The sequence below is a fragment of the Heloderma suspectum genome, chromosome 9, assembly GCF_057233095.1.
Source record: "Heloderma suspectum isolate Gila_16-S chromosome 9, 16-S_ref, whole genome shotgun sequence".
NCBI lineage: Eukaryota > Metazoa > Chordata > Lepidosauria > Squamata > Helodermatidae > Heloderma > Heloderma suspectum.
In genome coordinates this window covers 47,325,253-47,343,626 of record NC_139466.1, presented here as the reverse complement: position 1 = coordinate 47,343,626, position 18,374 = coordinate 47,325,253, and the positions used below count along the sequence as shown (strand labels likewise).

General features: G+C 46.3%; 1 long non-coding RNA gene across 1 annotated transcript in view; it reads right to left on the bottom strand.

Moving 5' to 3' along the window:
- Window positions 1-625: 625 nt before the first annotated feature.
- Window positions 626-18,374, bottom strand: part of LOC146338690 (uncharacterized) — a 76,411-nt gene continuing 58,662 nt past the window's right edge. Inside the window, exon 3 of the long non-coding RNA XR_014784889.1 lies at window positions 626-2,920. This is a non-coding gene — a long non-coding RNA (uncharacterized LOC146338690). The remainder of the gene's footprint in view (window positions 2,921-18,374) is intronic.

The window sequence follows — 18,374 nt, the reverse complement described above, 5'->3', positions numbered from 1 at the left end:
TACCAACAAGCCACAAGCTTTCTTGGCTTTTGTGGCCAGTTCCGGACCAAAGAGGCAACTGAATGTTGGATGATTCTGTGAACAGAACCTCAGAAACGTTCGGGAGATGTTTACAACTTATCAGTCCCAAATTGGTTACCAAAGTCTTGAATGCACAAGGTGAGTTAGCATTGCTCCTTCTCAACAGCCCTAGTGCCCACTGGATACTATGCAACATGACAAAGAGAATGTGTATTTGCACCCAAGTCAACTACCCCTTCACATATAAATAAGCCTTCTCTCCCGCACCCCCACGCTCTTTTTGAAAGGAGCAATATTGCTGCTTCTGATGATAAAGAGGTGATGAGTCAGACCACTGGCAGGGGCTCAGGTAAGGGCTACTCCCAACCCTGCTGGGAGATGTCAGCGGTTGGAGCTGGGACCTCTCACATGCCACCACCCAGTCTTCCACCTGTTTTGGCCCCATCCAATGTGGCATGGCTTCTGTAGGTGCCAGAAATCACTATCATGTATAGTTTGCAGTTTGGTCCATTTGATACTTGCAACAGCTTAGCAAAAATGATTTAGTTTTTGAATCCATATTTTGCATCAGGCATGGTAAGGTGGCAGAACACGGAGGGACCAAAAGTAAGAGCAGGTCTTTATTCTTTTCTTTGTTTTAGATCTATCGCATACAAAGTACCTATTTCAAGAATGCAGTTGATTTCTGATGTTGAAGCAACGTGTGGGATGGCCCACAAAAGAAAATAAAACAGTTCCCTTTGCAGACTGGCATTCTTGTTCATGATGAAGGTTGTCTGTAGTTTGTATGTATGAACAGACTGACAATGCATAATGTGTTCACCTTTGATTTCTGTGTGTTGTGATCACAGACCGGGCATCTGTTTTATGTACATTTAGATCCTTTGATCACCTGCCCATTCAGGAGAAACTGCCTCTGTCTATGCTACAAGAAGCCCTATATCAGCATAAAGATCAGCATCAAGATCTATGTACTGTGTTAACTTTTCATAAGACAGCAAACTTGGGATAGAGTCCCAAACTGGGGGCAAATAATAAAAGAGCAAGAATGCCAATGTATGCAACACTGGCCTGTTATTTTTTGAACATTGAATACAGTTCATTGATTGTTGCAGAGTGAAATCTAAAGGCCACAGGTATTGCTAATATGGCGTTACTAACTCAAGAAATGGTTGTGCTTATTGGTGTTGACAGTGGTGATCTGGAGCAGGATCACGAGAGGCTTCCTGGGCTTTGCAAGTCTACTTGGAGCCATGAAGTTTCATGTCACTGGATACAGTATTGGACCCAGAGATGGTGTGAAATTCTGTAGATATGGAATTGAATCTAGGTACTTGGGTAAAATTAATTTTATTCTAGCTGTCTTCTTATCTAGGGAGTGCCTTTGTCTTGCTAAATCTTCTGAAAGAGATCTGTAAGTTGACTCGAGCAAAGAGAAGACCTGCATGCTACAGTAATAACAACATGTTTCTCAAAAGTCCCATTTACGTCATGTTTGCAGAGGAAGTGCCCCAAAGGACATTCACCTCCCCCCTCACCAATTGCCAGTAGGTGTGGACGTTTGCTGGGGCCACATTGACTGACTAAGAACCACAAAGAAGGTGCCTGTGCTTTGGACTTGAAATCAAAGTGCTGCCACTTCCTTTTCTGTGATGAATTATAGCCAGACATTCCCATGACCAGAGAGCAGTAATACTGCTGGCGAGCAAAGGAAGGCCCCACCATTCTTCTGCCACATAGGGCTCGATGGAGATGTGCAGCAGAGGGCTTTTGTCAGTGGGAGGCACGTAGCCTGCCAGATATGGCAGTATGGGGATCCGAGATGTCTTTACGGTTCTTGACCATTCCTCCTGGGAGAGAATGAGCAGATCCACTGCTCCGTCTTCTGTACATGAAACTCCTCACAGGGCCCTTCTTTGTGTCACACACAAAGATCTCCTGTGTAGAGGTGTGGCTTATGCAGGGACAATGGAGGTGCAGGCAGAGAGACAGCTGCCCTCCCAGACTGGCTAATCATGTCTAAGTGCCCATGCCAGATAGCATCTGCATTCAACAATCCCCTGCCATACCCCCATCTGTGTGGAGGTGTCTCTGGATTATGTTCCCTTGTGTAAGGTTGGGACAGGATCTGCTGGTAACCAGATTAGCAACTTTTTTGCATCTTGAGGAGACTGCCTGATTTGAGAGCATTGGCCAGTCTTACTCATGAGTAGAAAATACTGTGGTGCTCAGAGTATGCTGGGCTGGGATGCATGTGGTTTATTCCCAGAGCCCTGAAGAGGATGTTCCATTTCTCATCCTGGTCTGCATTCCACCTTCTCATGCAATCATTATACCAGGGGTAGGCAATCTTTGTGGGCCTGTGGGCACACTTGGAAACTCTACCAGGCGCCATCACAAAACAGCTGCCATGGGAGAGGTAGCTAGCCACAAAGGCTGGTCCTGTGTAGTCCAGAGGTATTCCTAGGAAATGAAGAGGGCAGCTGCTGGAGGCCCCCACTTCGCTTTGAAGTGAATCCAGTTGCCATTAAGAAACTGTTAATATATGCATCTCGTAAGGGTGCAGGGCACCAAGAAGGGTGTTCAGGGGCACCTTGTGGTGCTGCATTGGCTACCCCTGGTTATATGTGGTTTTTGACCAGGTGATGAAAGACCTCAAGGACAGTCTTTGGCTGCAGTCCTGGGCGGGCAGACCTTGAAGTAAGTCCTGCTGGACTTCATTAGGCTTGATCTGAAGGAGACATGCATTGGATTGTTTTGTTAGATTTTCAGTCCTGGAAGCTCACAATTATTGAAGCCTCTTTCTTGAGCTAGCAGTGGTCTCCAGGTGGGTCTCTTCTGGAGAAAGCATTCTGTCTTGGCAGCCAGGAAGTGATATTGGTCTGGTGGACTTGGCCAGCTAAAGGAGAGAAGTGGGAAAAGGTGGCCATATTTGATCAGCATCTTCAACGCACTTTCCCTGCGATTTTCCCCTTGCAGGTCATGCCAGGAGCCAGCTCCCCTCCTCTCCCTCAGCAGCCCCCGCCCCCGGGGCAGCACAGAGGAGAGTGCTCTGCGAGAGCACCTCCCGCTGCTACTGCCGCCCAGCTGCCTGCACAAATGGCTGCCCTGGGGCAAGATCTTCCTCAGGCGCCTCCTGTCCCATGGTCATGGCCAGCCACTAAACCTGGGGCCGCCACAGTCACGGGTCAAGTGGGAGTCCAGTTTTTAGAGTATGACAGGCACAACGGTGTGGAGTGATCACCCCACCCCGACTTCCCTGCAGCCTGTGCCTCCCCCCACTGGGTGTTTTTCTGCAAGGCTGGCATGCAGGTGGAGGGGCAAACTGTGTGGGGGTGAGTATGAGATGGGGGCTGCTCCCCTCACCCCACACCCTTTTTGCGCCGAGACTTTGAGCTTCCCCTTCGTTTTATCCACAGATTTGAACACGTGCCCTTGGCTTGCCCCTCTCGGAGCCACTTGTGAAAGGGCTGCAAAGAATGTTCCTTGGTGGGGCTCTCGCTGGCCACACAAGACAGCCCTGGCAGGGGCCGATGTTCACATGCATCCAGAGAGGGCCTTTGTAGTGTTACTGATAACCGCTTCGTGGGTAGAGCAACCTAGGACCTGTCCTTTCAGTGCTTCGATTTCTCTGTCTGTCTGTCTGTCTGTCTATTTCATCTTTTACATTTATACTCCACCCTTCAAACACCCTTCAGGGCAGTTTACAATAAAGTATTTGAAAACATCATTAAATAACTAATACAATAAAATAAGCTAAAAACGGCAACTCTATAAAAGCACCATCCAAAGAAAACAGGTTAACAACAGTGAGAAAGCTGGAGGAAATGAAAAGGTCTTTGCTTGGCACTGGAAAGTCATCAGAGTGGCTCCTTGGGGGGGGGGGCTTTGTGCTTGGGCACTTTTTGCAATTGGTGTGGTGGGCATCTTGTTTTGGCCTGCAATTCCCATCATCCCATTGGCTATATTGGCTAGGGCTGATAGGAATTGTAAGCCTGGTCCGCGGGGATGTCTTGCATTGTCTTTTTTGGCCTCCTTTAAGGTCATATCCCCACCACCGCCACCTTTAAACCTGTGCCATCACAGCCTTCTGATTTGTTTTAGCAGCAGCTCAAGCCAGTCTACTTCACACTTCCATCTCAACATTTATTTTTCACCTTCTGAGCATGTTTCCCAGCAATGTATCAAAGGTATTGAAGTATGTGCAATTGCACATATTCTCTCTCTCTCTCTCTCTCTCACACACACACACAGCGTGTAACCACAAGTCCTACAGATGCAGGATGACATTTTTCAGACTTTCTTTTACTTCACCTACTGTAAAGTAAAATGTAACATTAAAAGTTTAAAAACCAGCATAAATCAGCAAGATGGAACTAGAGAGAAGTTGCTTTCTGTTCATTTTTGTGGTCAGAACTGTGTAGCTAAAATGCCATTGCCTTCTGAGAAGGATTAGGCGGTGCCCCGCATCCCGAGCCATCTTGAGTTTTCCAGGTTTCCCTAATCCCACACCAGGGATTAGGTGAGAAGGGTCAGGCTACACGTCACATTAATTGCTTAGCACCACACCAGGGGACTGAAGTGCTTTGATACTGGGCACAAGGGGGTGATGGTCATCAGGATTAACCCTTCCCTCGCCAGCTGTGTTCCCAGTCAAAAGTCCTGCTCTGTCTGCACTGCAATTAGTCTCAAGGGGGAAGCTGCTAGTGGCACCAGTTGCTGCCCAGAGCAGGGGCAATGTTCACCAGGAGGGAAAGGTTTAATCTCCTCCCCATACACTGCAGTTCCAATGCAAAATGCAATGCCTAGTGCTACGTGTGCCTAGCAGTAACTTTTAAGAATCCCCTGGCATAATTGCTAATGATGTAACATCTTGCTTGACCTACAGTTGATGCCCCATTTCTAATAACTCCAAATAATTGGCATTTGCTCTCCTCCATTTTGAAGGGTACTCCTGTAGAAGACATTCCCAATATCCTGTTGTTCCAGGGGAACCAAACCCGTGGCGTGGCATGGCGTGGTGGGTGGCCAAGGGAAGCAGCGAGGCGTGAGTGGGAGAGGCTCCTTTTTCATCTTTGAAATGTGTGTATGACTCCATTTTAAATGTTGCTTTATGATGCTTGTTTTATGTGGTCTTTTAATTATCTCATGTTAAGGTACTGTGAGGGCCTTTATGGTGGAAAAAGGAACCTATGTGCCTCCATCCAAACGAAGACAGCCTCCTCCCTCTTGCAGCTACGCTTTGGCCCTTGTGGCTCCACCACATGGACCTGGCAAGAGCAGAAATCCCGGCTGGGGCAGAGGGGTGCTCAGGTTTGGAGGACCGGGATAAAGGCTGGTTGCTACTGAACCCTTCTCAAGTGCTTGTGCAGTGGTGGTGGTCTTTGAGCTCAGACCTGCCGAAGGTCCTTTTTATAGTACATGGTGGTGGTGGTGATGAGGTCTAAAAACTAAAAGACATATTGCTGACGTCAACCTTTTAACTCTACTTTCTACTCTCCCCACACCTTGTTACTCTTTCTTTCCAGCATCCCCCCCCCCATCATCTCTCTCCCCTTCTCTGGTTTCTCTCTCACTCTTCCCTCTGTCATAAGACAGTGGCTGTGTCCTTAGAGGGGGCAGTTTTCTTATGCCATTTTATACACTGTGCTTCATGTTTAGAACTTTTTTGCACTAGTTCCTACTACATTTATTTTCCAAGATGGTTTGACAAAAAAGGAGAGAAAAAAACCCAACCAACAACAAAACCATGCTATAATTCAGTTGTATTAAACTATTATCCTACTACTCTCTGTGTTTCAATAGTCTCTGACTGTACCTGTAATGCTTTCAGTTCTGTTGTATTTTGGATCAGGGGTTTTCTCTGCTCCTTGTTTAACCCAGTAAAGAAATAAAATGTTAAGAATTGATGATAAGTTTCCCATCCGGTGTGTTATTTTTCTCAAGTACTTTCAAATAAGTATGGGCATGTGATACGGGTTGGGACTACAGCACACAGGGAGGGGGGGTTCACAACGTCCCTTCTCAGCTGCAGCTGCCCTCTGCCCCCCAATCCTCTTTGCATGAGTTAGCAAGAGTTTTTGTGAACTGCAGTGTCAGGGATGGGCAATTTTCAGGAGGAAGCAGCTTGGGAGGGAAGAATTAAACCTCCCCATCTGCTGCAGTCCCAATCCATATCATATATGCTGCAATCCCAGTTATTTTTAAGTAAAGGAAAAACCATACATATGCGATGTATTACACGTGGCAAGTTGCTTGAGCCTGCCACTGCCCATCCACTCGCCCATGAGCCTCTATTCTCTTTTCAGGTTGGCAGCAAAGGCAGAAGCATTGCGTGTATGTGCGTGTGAGCACCCAGTGCAGGACAAGATAGGAAGCTGCACCTCCCCGGAAGGGCTGCTAAACTAACATTGATGCTCTGTGCATGCACAAACCACATGGTTTGTGACCCACACAAGCAAATAAGTGCTGCACACACAACTCCCTATCCCAGTCCAGCAGGCATGGCTGCAAGTATGTAGTTGAGCAAAGAAGAGTGCTGAATACCTACCACTCAGCTGCTGGGGAGCAGGGCCGGGGCTGGATTGGCAGAAGGAGGCCTCAGCATGAAGAGCCTGCCTGTTTTTCTTCGGACAAGACTTTTTGCCCGCTTTGTAGGCATGCATGCAGACACACACACGCCTTCTCCCAGTGCCAGCCCTGGCAGGATCCTCCGGTCTGGCAGCTCCCTCATCTGGGCTGGCACCTGATCTTTATCTTCAGGTTTTGCCGTAGGACACCCTTGGGTGCATCACTGTGTGCACGCGCGCACACATGCGCACACGCGCACACCCCCTTTCAAAGAAGCCAACTTGTTTTAATACCAGCTGCCTGGCTGCTTCCCTTTCCACAAGCATGAGGTGACAGGGTTACATGTGGGAGGAACAGTGAAAAATCTTACATTATACTTTAATTGCTGTCTGTCAGGTTATGCGTGCATGGTCAGGCTGTCCCAGCCAAGAAAAGACTGGAAAGAACATCTCTGTTTATGGACTCAGTAAATGATGAGCTTTATACCATAGCAGGAGCCAAAGATGGTTCGGGTTAATAAAATCTCAAGATGCGGTGCTAGAGCTTAATGTCTTCCAGGGACCATCAATCAAACCAAGCCAGGCCCACAAGAGCAGTCTTGGTGCTGGCGTTACTCTGCTTTGGCTAGTATTTTGCATGAATTGCCTGGATTATATCATTCAAAGTGGTTGGCTACTTAGATGAAGCAAGAAAGGTGCTGCTTCCAGTTCCCTTTTCTGCGAGGGAGCCCACTTTCTCTTCAGATCCCTCCCCTCATTCGTCCCGCACTGCATCATGTTTCTTGCTGCCTTGGATGTTTGCAGCAAGTTCCCCGGCGTCCTGCTTTTTGCCTTTGGACACACTGGATGCAGCGCAAGCACCGCTGCTGCCTCCGTTACTGACGGAGGAGGTCCGCAAAGTGATGGTGCAACAAGAATTCAGCAGGGACAGCCACAAGAAATGCGATCCAAGAAACCAGATGCCCCTGAGATTTTGAACCTGACCGTTCTTAGTTTAGAAAGTATAGGGAGGACACCGTGAAGGGGGAAAGGTCTCTCAGAGTGCACTGGTACGCTCAGCGTTCGGAGAGTGTGCCGAGACGGACCTTCTGCCAGAGACCAGCCCTAGAGCACGTGCACATGTCTAGAAGGGAGAATACCGCTGAGAGCAGCAGGAGCACCAATGATAGCTACAGATCTGGGAGGAGGACCCTCCCTGCATGTCGCAAGCAAGCCCCTCATGGCCCTGCGCCTCTGAAGGTAACTCAGGCAGACAGACGGCAGCACAGGAGAAGCAAAGTACCCAGTAAGCTTCTGAGGAGATGTGGACACGTTTTGGAGTCCTTGGATAAACAGGAATCACCCCGGGCCTTGGAAAAGCTTCACCTGAGGAATTTCAGTCTGCCTAGTGGTTAAAAGAAGAGCAGCTTTGCCAGGAAACAAAAAGGTTGAAACCTTAGCAGAAAGCAAAAGCAAATCAAAGTGTTAATTCCACCTTCCCCACTAAAAAAAAGACAAGATAGGGTGATAAACTGGTTCTCTTAAGAAAAGTCCAAATGGGACCAGTTCCAAAATAGGACCAACTGGTTTTACCTTTGCAGAATTATTCCTTGGGGCTAATGTTTCATTAAAAAAAGTGCGGAGGGGAAAAAAGATAGTAGAGGGCAAGGTAGCAAGACCTTCTGTGATAACTGATTGTTTTGAGGGGGTTCACACAACCTCCCCTCACTCATGCACTGAAAGAGCACACAACAGGCTTGCTGGTTCCACCCACGGAGGAACATTTCCCTGCCATACACACATGCAGTTGGACACTGTGGGAAGGGGTTCTCCACACATCCTGATATAGAGCTGCTCCGCAGCAGGAGGGGCTCTGACCCAGACGTGGCCCCTCCTCGGGCAGGGGAGCGCTATGTGTTTGTTCATTGGCGCTCCTGGGTGGGCCTTGCCCTGCCATCCAAATGCGTGGGTAGGAAGAACGCACCTCTCCACGTGCCGACGGGCCTCATGGCTCCCACACAGCCTTTCAGTGTGCAGGGGACAGGGGGACGGGGGGTCATGTGAGCCACCTCATTGCAGACTAACTAGGTTAGACTGTGAGCACCGGTGCAAAATATGTCCTTTTAGGAAAGGTCAATAATTAGTTCAGTAGGAAAGGTCAGTGATTAGTAACGTTTTTGAGGTTTGTGTTTATGTTTTTTCCTAATGTGCCTGAAGGAATATTGGCACAGCTGTAAAATCCTAATTAGTTAATTAATTAGGAAGGATGACAGAAGGAGCTACACCCAGTCTGACTGGAGACTTAATTGCTTTGCCTTTCATGGAGCTTGTTAGTCTGTTGCAGAACCCAGAGTCAGAGAGACCACGGAGTGAAGGAAAAAGAGATTCTTTATTTAACGCGCGGGCTTAAGGCTGGAATCGTTTCCAAAGAGCCAGAAGCCCTGATTTACATTAGCACATTGGTTTTATAGACATTGTGACACATATGAAATGGCTCCTCCTCTCCCTCCCGCATGGGGTTGCAATCCTCAACATTTTTTCTCTTAGCACTATTGTTTATAATACAAGAACTGGGTTATAGGGTAGCCATGATAAGGAGAGAACAGAAGAGAACAGCAGAGAACAAGATATACAATTGTATGACCTTTGACAAGATAAGGAATTCCTGTGTCTCGTCAGCTTACAACAATATATTCAAAGGAGAAAGAGCTCAGCAAGAACATGAAGCATGAGACTGCATGAGGCTACTTAGTCTGACCCCTGATATGGCTGCTACATTCCCCCCTTAAATGCATAATTTCATTACAATTATAGCATTTTTGATAACCATACAAAGCTTTTTGTGACATACATATTACTTAGCCTCTTGTTGGGCTATTAGAGCATAGAGGGCAGCAGTTTTATTAGCTGAGACATAAAACAGATTGGTTAAACAGCGCATAAGACAAGGAACGCAGAGACATAACAGAACTTTTATGAACAATACTGGTAGAATTAGGATGAACAATGCTTTCAAGCTAGCTAAGATCTGGAAGCCAAGGGGTTAACTAATTGAGCTAATTGTTTTGTCTTATTGTTTTGTTAGCTACTATATTGTGCAGCTTGTTGATCTGTTCATCTACAGCATTGCCATTATCAGTTAAGTTAAAACAACAGAGCTTTTGGTGTGTCTCACAACTTAAATGATGAAGAAGGAAGAGGTAATCTATACCAGCTCTATTTTCTAGAACTGCACCTCTTAGATCACGCAACTTTTTATTTAATAATGACAATGCTCGTGAGGTGGCATTTATGCTTTTGGCTAAGCTGCAAGCTAACCAGTTGTTCTTTAGACCATTAGCCAAGGCTAAACCTGGAACCCCAACTAGTGACATTGTTAAGGCCAATTTTTCTGGGTCAGAATATAACTGCACATGACTATTGCAATTTTTAGTTAGTTGGAGTGCTCGAGGCTGCCGTTGACGGATTTTCTCGGGCTACAGGGGAAGAATTGGCACCAGTTTAATTGGCGGCTGAGGCAACATGGGTGGTTATCAGACAAGTTGGCAGGAATCAATGACCAAGTGCGGGAATTACATGTCTAAAACCATCCATGAGGCAAAAGTATGTGGGCATCATTAAAAGATATGTTTTGAATTTTATTACAGTGGAAGGGGGCCAGGGATAGCTTTATATTTTCTGGAAAATTTTTGACAATTAAGCATTTGTGCACACGTAGCATTTGTTTCAGCAATGATGGGGGTGCGTAGAGTGAACTCTGTAGGGGGTAGGATCTTTGCAACCACGCCCCAATTAGCATTTTGGGAATAAGTTAAACTTACACCATAAACTCTTAACATGGTATCTTTTTGAATTTTCCCAGGATGTCTACAGACAGGTATTAGACAAGAGCTAATAAGCCTGTTTGCAGGTATACCTCTTGGCAAACAAAAATGTTTTACTCTTGTGATGTTAGCCAGGTGAAGCCAGTAATTATCAGCAAATCACTGGGACAAACTTCTTTTTCCAGGGGCAGACCCCCCTTTTTGCACCTTATTAAGGAAACACAATGCAACACTACTAACACTACAACACGCATGTTTGATCTTCTTTGGGATCTGACCGTACGCTGGGCAGCTATTCACCTGGCAAGCTGCAGTAGGGTCTAGTCCCCTTCTTCAATTCTCCAGTTGCAGGTCTGACCGTACGCAGGGGGACAGTCTCCCAGTGTGTCCACAGTAAGGTCTAGCCTGAGTCTTCTTACTGCTTTTTCAGAATGATTTTTAAAGGATTTTCAGGATTTCTGTTTATAGTCTACTTTCCCCCTCTCGCTCTCTTGACTCGTGTCCAATGTATTTAGGGTTTAACTCTAGCTGCTTTCATAGCTGCGGGGGTGGAAAATATGACAGTTTTGAGTTCTTTCCATCTGGGAGTCAAAGGGTTATTTTTCCCTCTTTAACTCATACTTTAACTCTTGGTTGGAAAGGATGAACTTCTGTGATGGGAATGGCTTATTTTTTTAAGACAAAGCGACGCTGGGCTTGAAGACCTTTGCTCAGTGTTTGGACTTCTTGCTTGCTTTTGATGCTGCTCCAGTGTCAATCATGAAGTCAATGTCACGGCCCCTCACAGTCAATGTCACGGCCCCTCTCAAGCTGTCTCCCTCTTCGCCCATTCTGGCCCCTTTGGTTTTCTCTTTTGTGTATTTGATGTATTTTATTTGGGCATTCATGCCACTAATGTCCATCTTGTCCATACTGGGCACACTGGTTCTTTTTTTAAGAATCTTCTGCCTCTGCTGGGTCTTCTTCTTTTTTCTTTCGTTTACGTCTTCTTGGGCCTCTGGGTCGAGGGGGGTGTACTGGCGATAGGCATTTGAAAGACGCTCCAAGTACGCTCTGGGGCCTTGGTGGCACCTTGCAGCACTTTAGACACTTTGGTCATATTAACTGACTTCTTCATACCTGCCTTTCATGGCTTCTAACAGCAGGGTTTGATACTGGGTGAGGCGCTCTAGCCGCACTTGTGTTTTGGGATTCCAGCAGGGGGGGGTTACTTACAAGGAGACTTTATTGGGTAACTTACAGCACACAGGCGTACTTAATTGTTGGATCAGACAGCTTCTCTGAACCATGAGCTATTGGGCTAAATGGGTTTTTATACCATACATGTTACCCATGAGGCAGCACAACACTAGCAAGCATTTTCAGCATAGGCTAGAAGTGTTTGGTTCTCAGGCACAGCTTCCTGTAAACAACTTCGCTTCTTAAAGTGCTTGATAACACTTTTATTTATTAGTATGGGAAGACAAATTTTTTCTCTTTCTTTTGCTTTCTTTTTCTTTGCTGATCTGCCTGTATTGCAGATCATGTTTCAAACTTTTTATATAAAACTTTCTGCTCCATGCACCAGCCTTGTCTCTTTATTTGTCTTTTTCAAGTTAAACTTACTTAAACTTTTCTGCCTTACACTTGTCCCACTGACACACATTTGGGATAGGCTCTTCTTCTCCTTCTAGTTAGATTTTCTTTATCTTAAAGAACTATTACATTATTGTGGCTACTTTACCCCAGGTAATAAGCTCCAGGCACAATCAGCTGCTTTTAATTTACCATGGGGGCAACTATGGCCACGCTTCTTTTTTACAAATGTTTTTTCTTTGCCTTTTGCCTTTTCTTTTTCTCTCTTCTCTATCTGTCTTCTACTTTCTCTATTCCTTCTTTTCTACTTGCTTTTGTCTTTTCTCTTCGTTATCCATTGGGAACCACACTTAGTATCATTTGGAGTTGCAACTAACACTAATCTGCAAATATCACATATATTTTATGATATTTAAGAAATCATAAAATATATACAACAAACTTTTTCTGCAATTTAACACAATGAATGGAAAACACTTCTTGCATGGTAAGGCATGATGGAGCAGATCCAGCAATCATACTGCTCTTCTGGCTGAAAGCTCAGGGCTCATTAAAATCAAGGGACGGGCATACCCACACACACAAAGAGTTCTAGGTCACCATTTTTGCATCGGCAACTCTATGCTGCATGAGTTCTGGCAGAAGGAAATCTAAAAGTTATAAATCAAACTTAGCCTGCTGTACACTGAGCTGACTACAAACATAGACACATGGTCCACAGCGATGAGAGTTCAAGTTTATCAAAAGCTTCACAGCACTGTCCATGGCAAGTTTGTGACAATTTAAAATTTTAGTTCATGTGCAGAGTGTCTCTAAAAAGCCCAGACATTGATGGAGGCAAACAGAGAAGGCTCTGGGCAATGAAGATGCGATGTTTCCAGCAAAGGCTCTCCACTTTTGCATGAGTTTAAAAAGGGAAAGTGTGGCCCTACACCCCTTCTGACAGACAAGGGCCTTTAACTTTTTAGCAAGGCTTCTGTTTAAACAGAGCGGCACAGCTCAGCTCTCTAGCCATGATGCTTTAACTTGGGCAACTCCTCTGTAAATTTTATTTTACTTCTGTCAGGTTCTCTCACAGACATTTTAAAAACTTACTCTTTTTTTTTTTTTTCTCTTCTAACCTGGTACACGAAAGCACTGAAACACTGAGTGCCGAAACTCAGGACGCTGGGGGGTGATGGGCATCGCCTTATACTTGCATTTTTCAGGCAGCCATTAATCTTCGGGGAGGCGGTGGGGTGATTTGCAGGACTTCAAAGGCAAGCTTCTCAGTTTGTTTGTATTTGTAAATCCCAAGCTTAAAACAGGACACGATGAGGTACAGGGCAGCCAAATTCTTGCTTTGGCACGGGCAACAAATAACTCGGTTCAGCTTTCTTCGCTGGGGTCTCAAACAGGAAAACAGTCTTAATTTAAAGTTGTAACATCACTGACAGCGTCAGCCAGCCAGCTACACAGATCTCATTGTTTTTTAAGACAGTTGCTCCAATATCTTCTTTTCTTCTCAATCAGGTTGGGTCTCCCAGCTTACACAGTTTATTGCAGCTTTCAGGAGCATGGAAGTAGCGTGATTTTGGCTTGGCCAGGAACATGCTGTCTGGTTTCTCGGTCTCTTTAGCACACACACTTAGGCAGTGTAACACTGGACACTCAAATCAGTGAGATTTCTTCATTGCAGGGAATCCCACGGCAAAAGCTTAATGGTTACGCTCTTCAGAAATCATATAGCCGATGGTCAGTAGCTACAGGCTCTATGCAATTCTAACACAGTTCAAAGCTAAACACGGTTACCTTGACAGAGATCTTCAACGTGGTCTTTCCGCTTCATTCTGCTTTGGGACAGTCTTATGGCACACTTTTCACTCGAAGAGGGGTCTAGCCTGTGCTCTGGGGGCTGATTCTTCACCTTTATTTTCTATTTTGCCTTCATCTTCTGGGTCTTCATTTTCAGTTTCCATTTCTTAGGGATTTTATCTCAATTAGGCGAGGTGATGATGTTGCACAACTCAGAACGTTGTGGGCAATTTTCCTGCCCCCCCTCTCTCGGCGCGCTAGGCTAACAGCTACTTCTTCGGCCTTACACTCTCACGCTCCCACGCTTTGTTAAAAGCCAGACTGTCCTGCAACATTTTTCTAATTAACAGCCTCAGATCTTGTTTTTTTTTCCTCTCAGCTCGACCTTGAGCTTTTTGCTGTTTTCTCTCTTTATTCTGAATCTTTTTTAAAAAAACCTTTTTCCTTCTTTGTTTGACATACATCTCAAGGGGGTGCAAGGTTTGCTTCCCCCACCACCCATAGCCTCCCTCCTAAATTGAAGACAGACACAATTAGGGAATGGGAATTGGTCAGTGAGTAAGGGGTCTCACTGGCCGACACAAGAGGATTTTTCACATCACGCACTTTGCTACTGGCCTGGGCACCCGGACGGTCAACGGTATGCTTCAGAAACCGCAGTAGCCACTCACACAATCATCAATCTCTCCACTACATCCATATGTCCCTGCCACCCACTTTTCCCACTTTTTACCAGAGCGGAAAACGGCTTCCCCAGCTTCCTCAGCTTCCTACTGAGTACTGGCGTGCTAGGTACTGGCGCCCACTCGGGGGTGTGATCAGGCCCCCCTTCTACCCGCAAGGAGTAGGTTCTTTTGTATACGTATACCACCAACACTGACCTTCTTCATAAGGCGGGGCCCTCTTTTTTTCTGCCCAGTGGCCTTTCTCCCTAAAGGCGGGGCCCTCTTTTTCCCATATACTTGCCTTTCTCCTGAAGGCTTCCAATGTGGGTTTCAACTCAATTGCAGCTGCGATACAGGCAGGGCTCAAGTTCCTTCCTCCGCTTCCCAAGGTTCTCTTGCTGCTCGCTGCCGTTTGGGCGATCCCGGTGCAGGCTTTCTCCCATTCACTCGACAAAAAGGTCGGTGGCGCCAAGAAAGGGAGGCATGCGCCGAGCTCGTCTTCCCGGTGCGGCGATCAAGAGCAGGCAACTGCCACCTGTCTGGCTCAGAGCCTGCCACATCCGAGTCACGGCACCATTTATGTTGCAGAACCCAGAGTCAGAGAGACCACGGAGTGAAGGAAAAAGAGATTCTTTATTTAACGCGCGGGCTTAAGGCTGGAATCGTTTCCAAAGAGCCAGAAGCCCTGATTTACATTAGCACATTGGTTTTATAGACATTGTGACACATATGAAATGGCTCCTCCTCTCCCTCCCGCATGGGGTTGCAATCCTCAACATTTTTTCTCTTAGCACTATTGTTTATAATACAAGAACTGGGTTATAGGGTAGCCATGATAAGGAGAGAACAGAAGAGAACAGCAGAGAACAAGATATACAATTGTATGACCTTTGACAAGATAAGGAATTCCTGTGTCTCGTCAGCTTACAACAATATATTCAAAGGAGAAAGAGCTCAGCAAGAACATGAAGCATGAGACTGCATGAGGCTACTTAGTCTGACCCCTGATATGGCTGCTACAAGTCAAGTCAAGGAAGAGAACCTGATCAAGACCAGACAGGGACTTCTGGAATTTCACTGGGAACGGGTACGTTGAGCTGATGAGGAGGCAGATGGAATTAGTCCAGCAAGAGGATACTGTCGAAATCTATTCTCTCTCTCTCTCTCTCTCAGTGCCAATGTAACCATTCTCTCTAAGCATCTCCCATCTTGTTTCACATTCACTACTTTGATGGATACACTATTAAAAGCCAGTGAGGGGCTTTAAAAGTATCTCAGTCCATTTCTGGGATTCACATGGCTTGCCTAATCTGAGTTTCTAAGCACATTTTATGGATTAAATACAAGTCCAAGTGGGGAAGGTTGACCAGGACCCCACAAAAAGGACAGGAGTGCCACAGCACCTTCCTGCCCATGTTCCCCAGCAACTTGTGTACACAGGCTTATGGCCTCTGATACTGGAGGTAGCATAGAGCCATCCGGACTAGCAGCCATTGATAACCTTCTCCAGAAAATTTGTCCAACGCCCACTTAAAGCCATCCAAGTTGGTGGCCATCACTACATCCTTTGGTAACGAATTCCATAGTTTGACTATGTGCTGTGTGAATAAGTACTTCCTTTTATCTGTCCTGAATCTCCCACCAATCAGCTTCATGGAATGACCCCGGGTTCAGCATTTTGAGAGAGGGGGAAAAAATGCCTCCCTATCCACATTCTCCACACCATGCATTATTTGCGCACCTCCATCATGTCTCCCCTTACCCTCCTTTTTTCCAAGCTAAAAAATCCCAGCTGTTGTAACCTTCTCTCATTGGGGAGATGCTCCAGCCCCTTGATTATTTTAGTTGCCCTTTTCTGCACTTTTTCCAGTGCTACAATATCCCTTTTTTAGGTGTGACCAGAACTGTACAGTATTCCAAGTGTGTCGCACTATAGATTTGTATAGGGGCAGTATGATATTGGCAGTTTTATTCTCAGTTCCTTTTCTAATTATGCCTAACATGGAGTTTGCCTTTTTTTACAGCGGCTGCACACTGGGCTGACATCTTCATTGCGCTGTCCACCACGACCCCCAGATCTCTTTCCTGGTCGGTCACTGCTAGCTCAGATCCCATCAGGTTATACTTGAAGTTGGGATTTTTTGTCCCAATATGCATCACATTACATTTGCTTACACTGAACTGCATTTACCATTTGGATGCCCATTCTCCCAGTTTGGCGAGATCCTTTTGGAGAACCTCACAATCTTTTTTGTTTTAACCACCCTAAATAGTTTGGTGTCATCAAGCAAACTTGGCCACTTCACTGCTCATACCTAGTTCCAGATCATTCATTAACAAGTTGAAAAGCAATGGTTGCAATACAGATCCCTGTGGGACACCACTATTTACTTCCCACCATTGGGAGAATTTACCATTTATTCCTACTCTCTGCTTTCTGTTCTTTAACCAGCTACTGATCCATAAGAGGACCTCTCCTCTTATTCCACAACTGCTAGGTTTGTTAAGGAGTCTTTGGTGAGGGACTTTGTCAAAAACCTTTGGAAGTCCAGGTAAACAAAGTCTACCAGATCACCCCTGTCTACAAGTTTATTGACACTCTCTGTTTGGTCACCTGGCCACTCTGGGCAACGTACAACAATTCAGACATTTTAAAACAATAAAATTCTACATTAAAACATCATATTTCTAAAAATACCCTAACCTACCCTAAATGCCTGCCTGAACAACCTTGTTTTTAATGCGTGGCAGAAGCTCATTAAAGAGGGGGCATGCCAGAGTTCCCTATGGAGGGAGTTCCACAGAGTGGGGGCCACCACAGAGAAGGCCCTCTCCCTCATCCTCACCAGCCTAGCTGTCCTGGTTGATGGGACAGACAGAAGGCCATCCGAGGCTGATCTTGTTAAGTGGCCTATCTGGTGTTGCTGGAGGTGCTCCTTAAGATAGGCTGGGCCGGAACTGTATAGGGTTTTAAAGGTCAAAACCAACACCTTGAATTTGGCCCAGAAAACAACTGGTAACCGGTGCAACTCCTTCAGCACCGGAGTGATGTGATCACACCAGTGGCTGCCTTTAATCAGGCGAGCTGCCGCGTTCTGCACCAGCTGCAGCTTCCGAACCGTCTTCAAGGGTAACCCCACGTAGCGCGCATTACAGTAATCTAGACGAGAGGAGACCAGGGCATGTACTACTGATGGGAGCAGATGGTCGGGAAGGAAGGGGCGCAGCCGCCGTATCAGATGGAGTTGGTACAGCGCTGTCCAGCGCACAGCTGACATCTGAGCCTCCATGGACAGCTGGGAGTCCAAAATGACCCGCAGGCTACAGACCTGGTCTTTCAAGGGTAGCCCATTCAACACCAGGTCAGCATCCCCCAACCTCCTCTTGTCTCCCACCAAAAGTACCTCGATCTCGTCAGGGTTCAGCTTCAGCTTATTCCTCCCCATCCAGCCACTCACCTTCTCCAGACATTTGGACAGGGATTCTACGGCCAACCCTGGTGAAGATTTAAACGAGAGGTAGAGCTGTGTGTCATCTGCATATTGATGACACCGCACCCCAAACCTCCTGATGATAGCCCCCAGCAGCTTCACATAGATGTTAAATAGCATCGGGGAGAGAATGGAACCCTGCGGCACCCCACAAGTGAGCAGCCATGGGTCTGAAACCTCCTCTCCCAGTGCTGCCCTCTGGTACCTGCTGGAGAGGAAGGACCAGAACCACCATAATACTGTGTCTCCAATGCCCAAACCCTCCAGGTGGTCTGGGAGGATACCGTGGTCGACAGTATCAAAAGCCACTGAGAGGTCGAGAACAAGGAAGGAGCATTCACCCCTATCCAAAGCCCTACTCATATCATCCACCAAGGCGACCAAGGCTGTTTCTGTTCCATGCCCAGGCCTGTAGCCCAATTGAAATGGATCTAGATAATCAGCTTCTTCCAAATG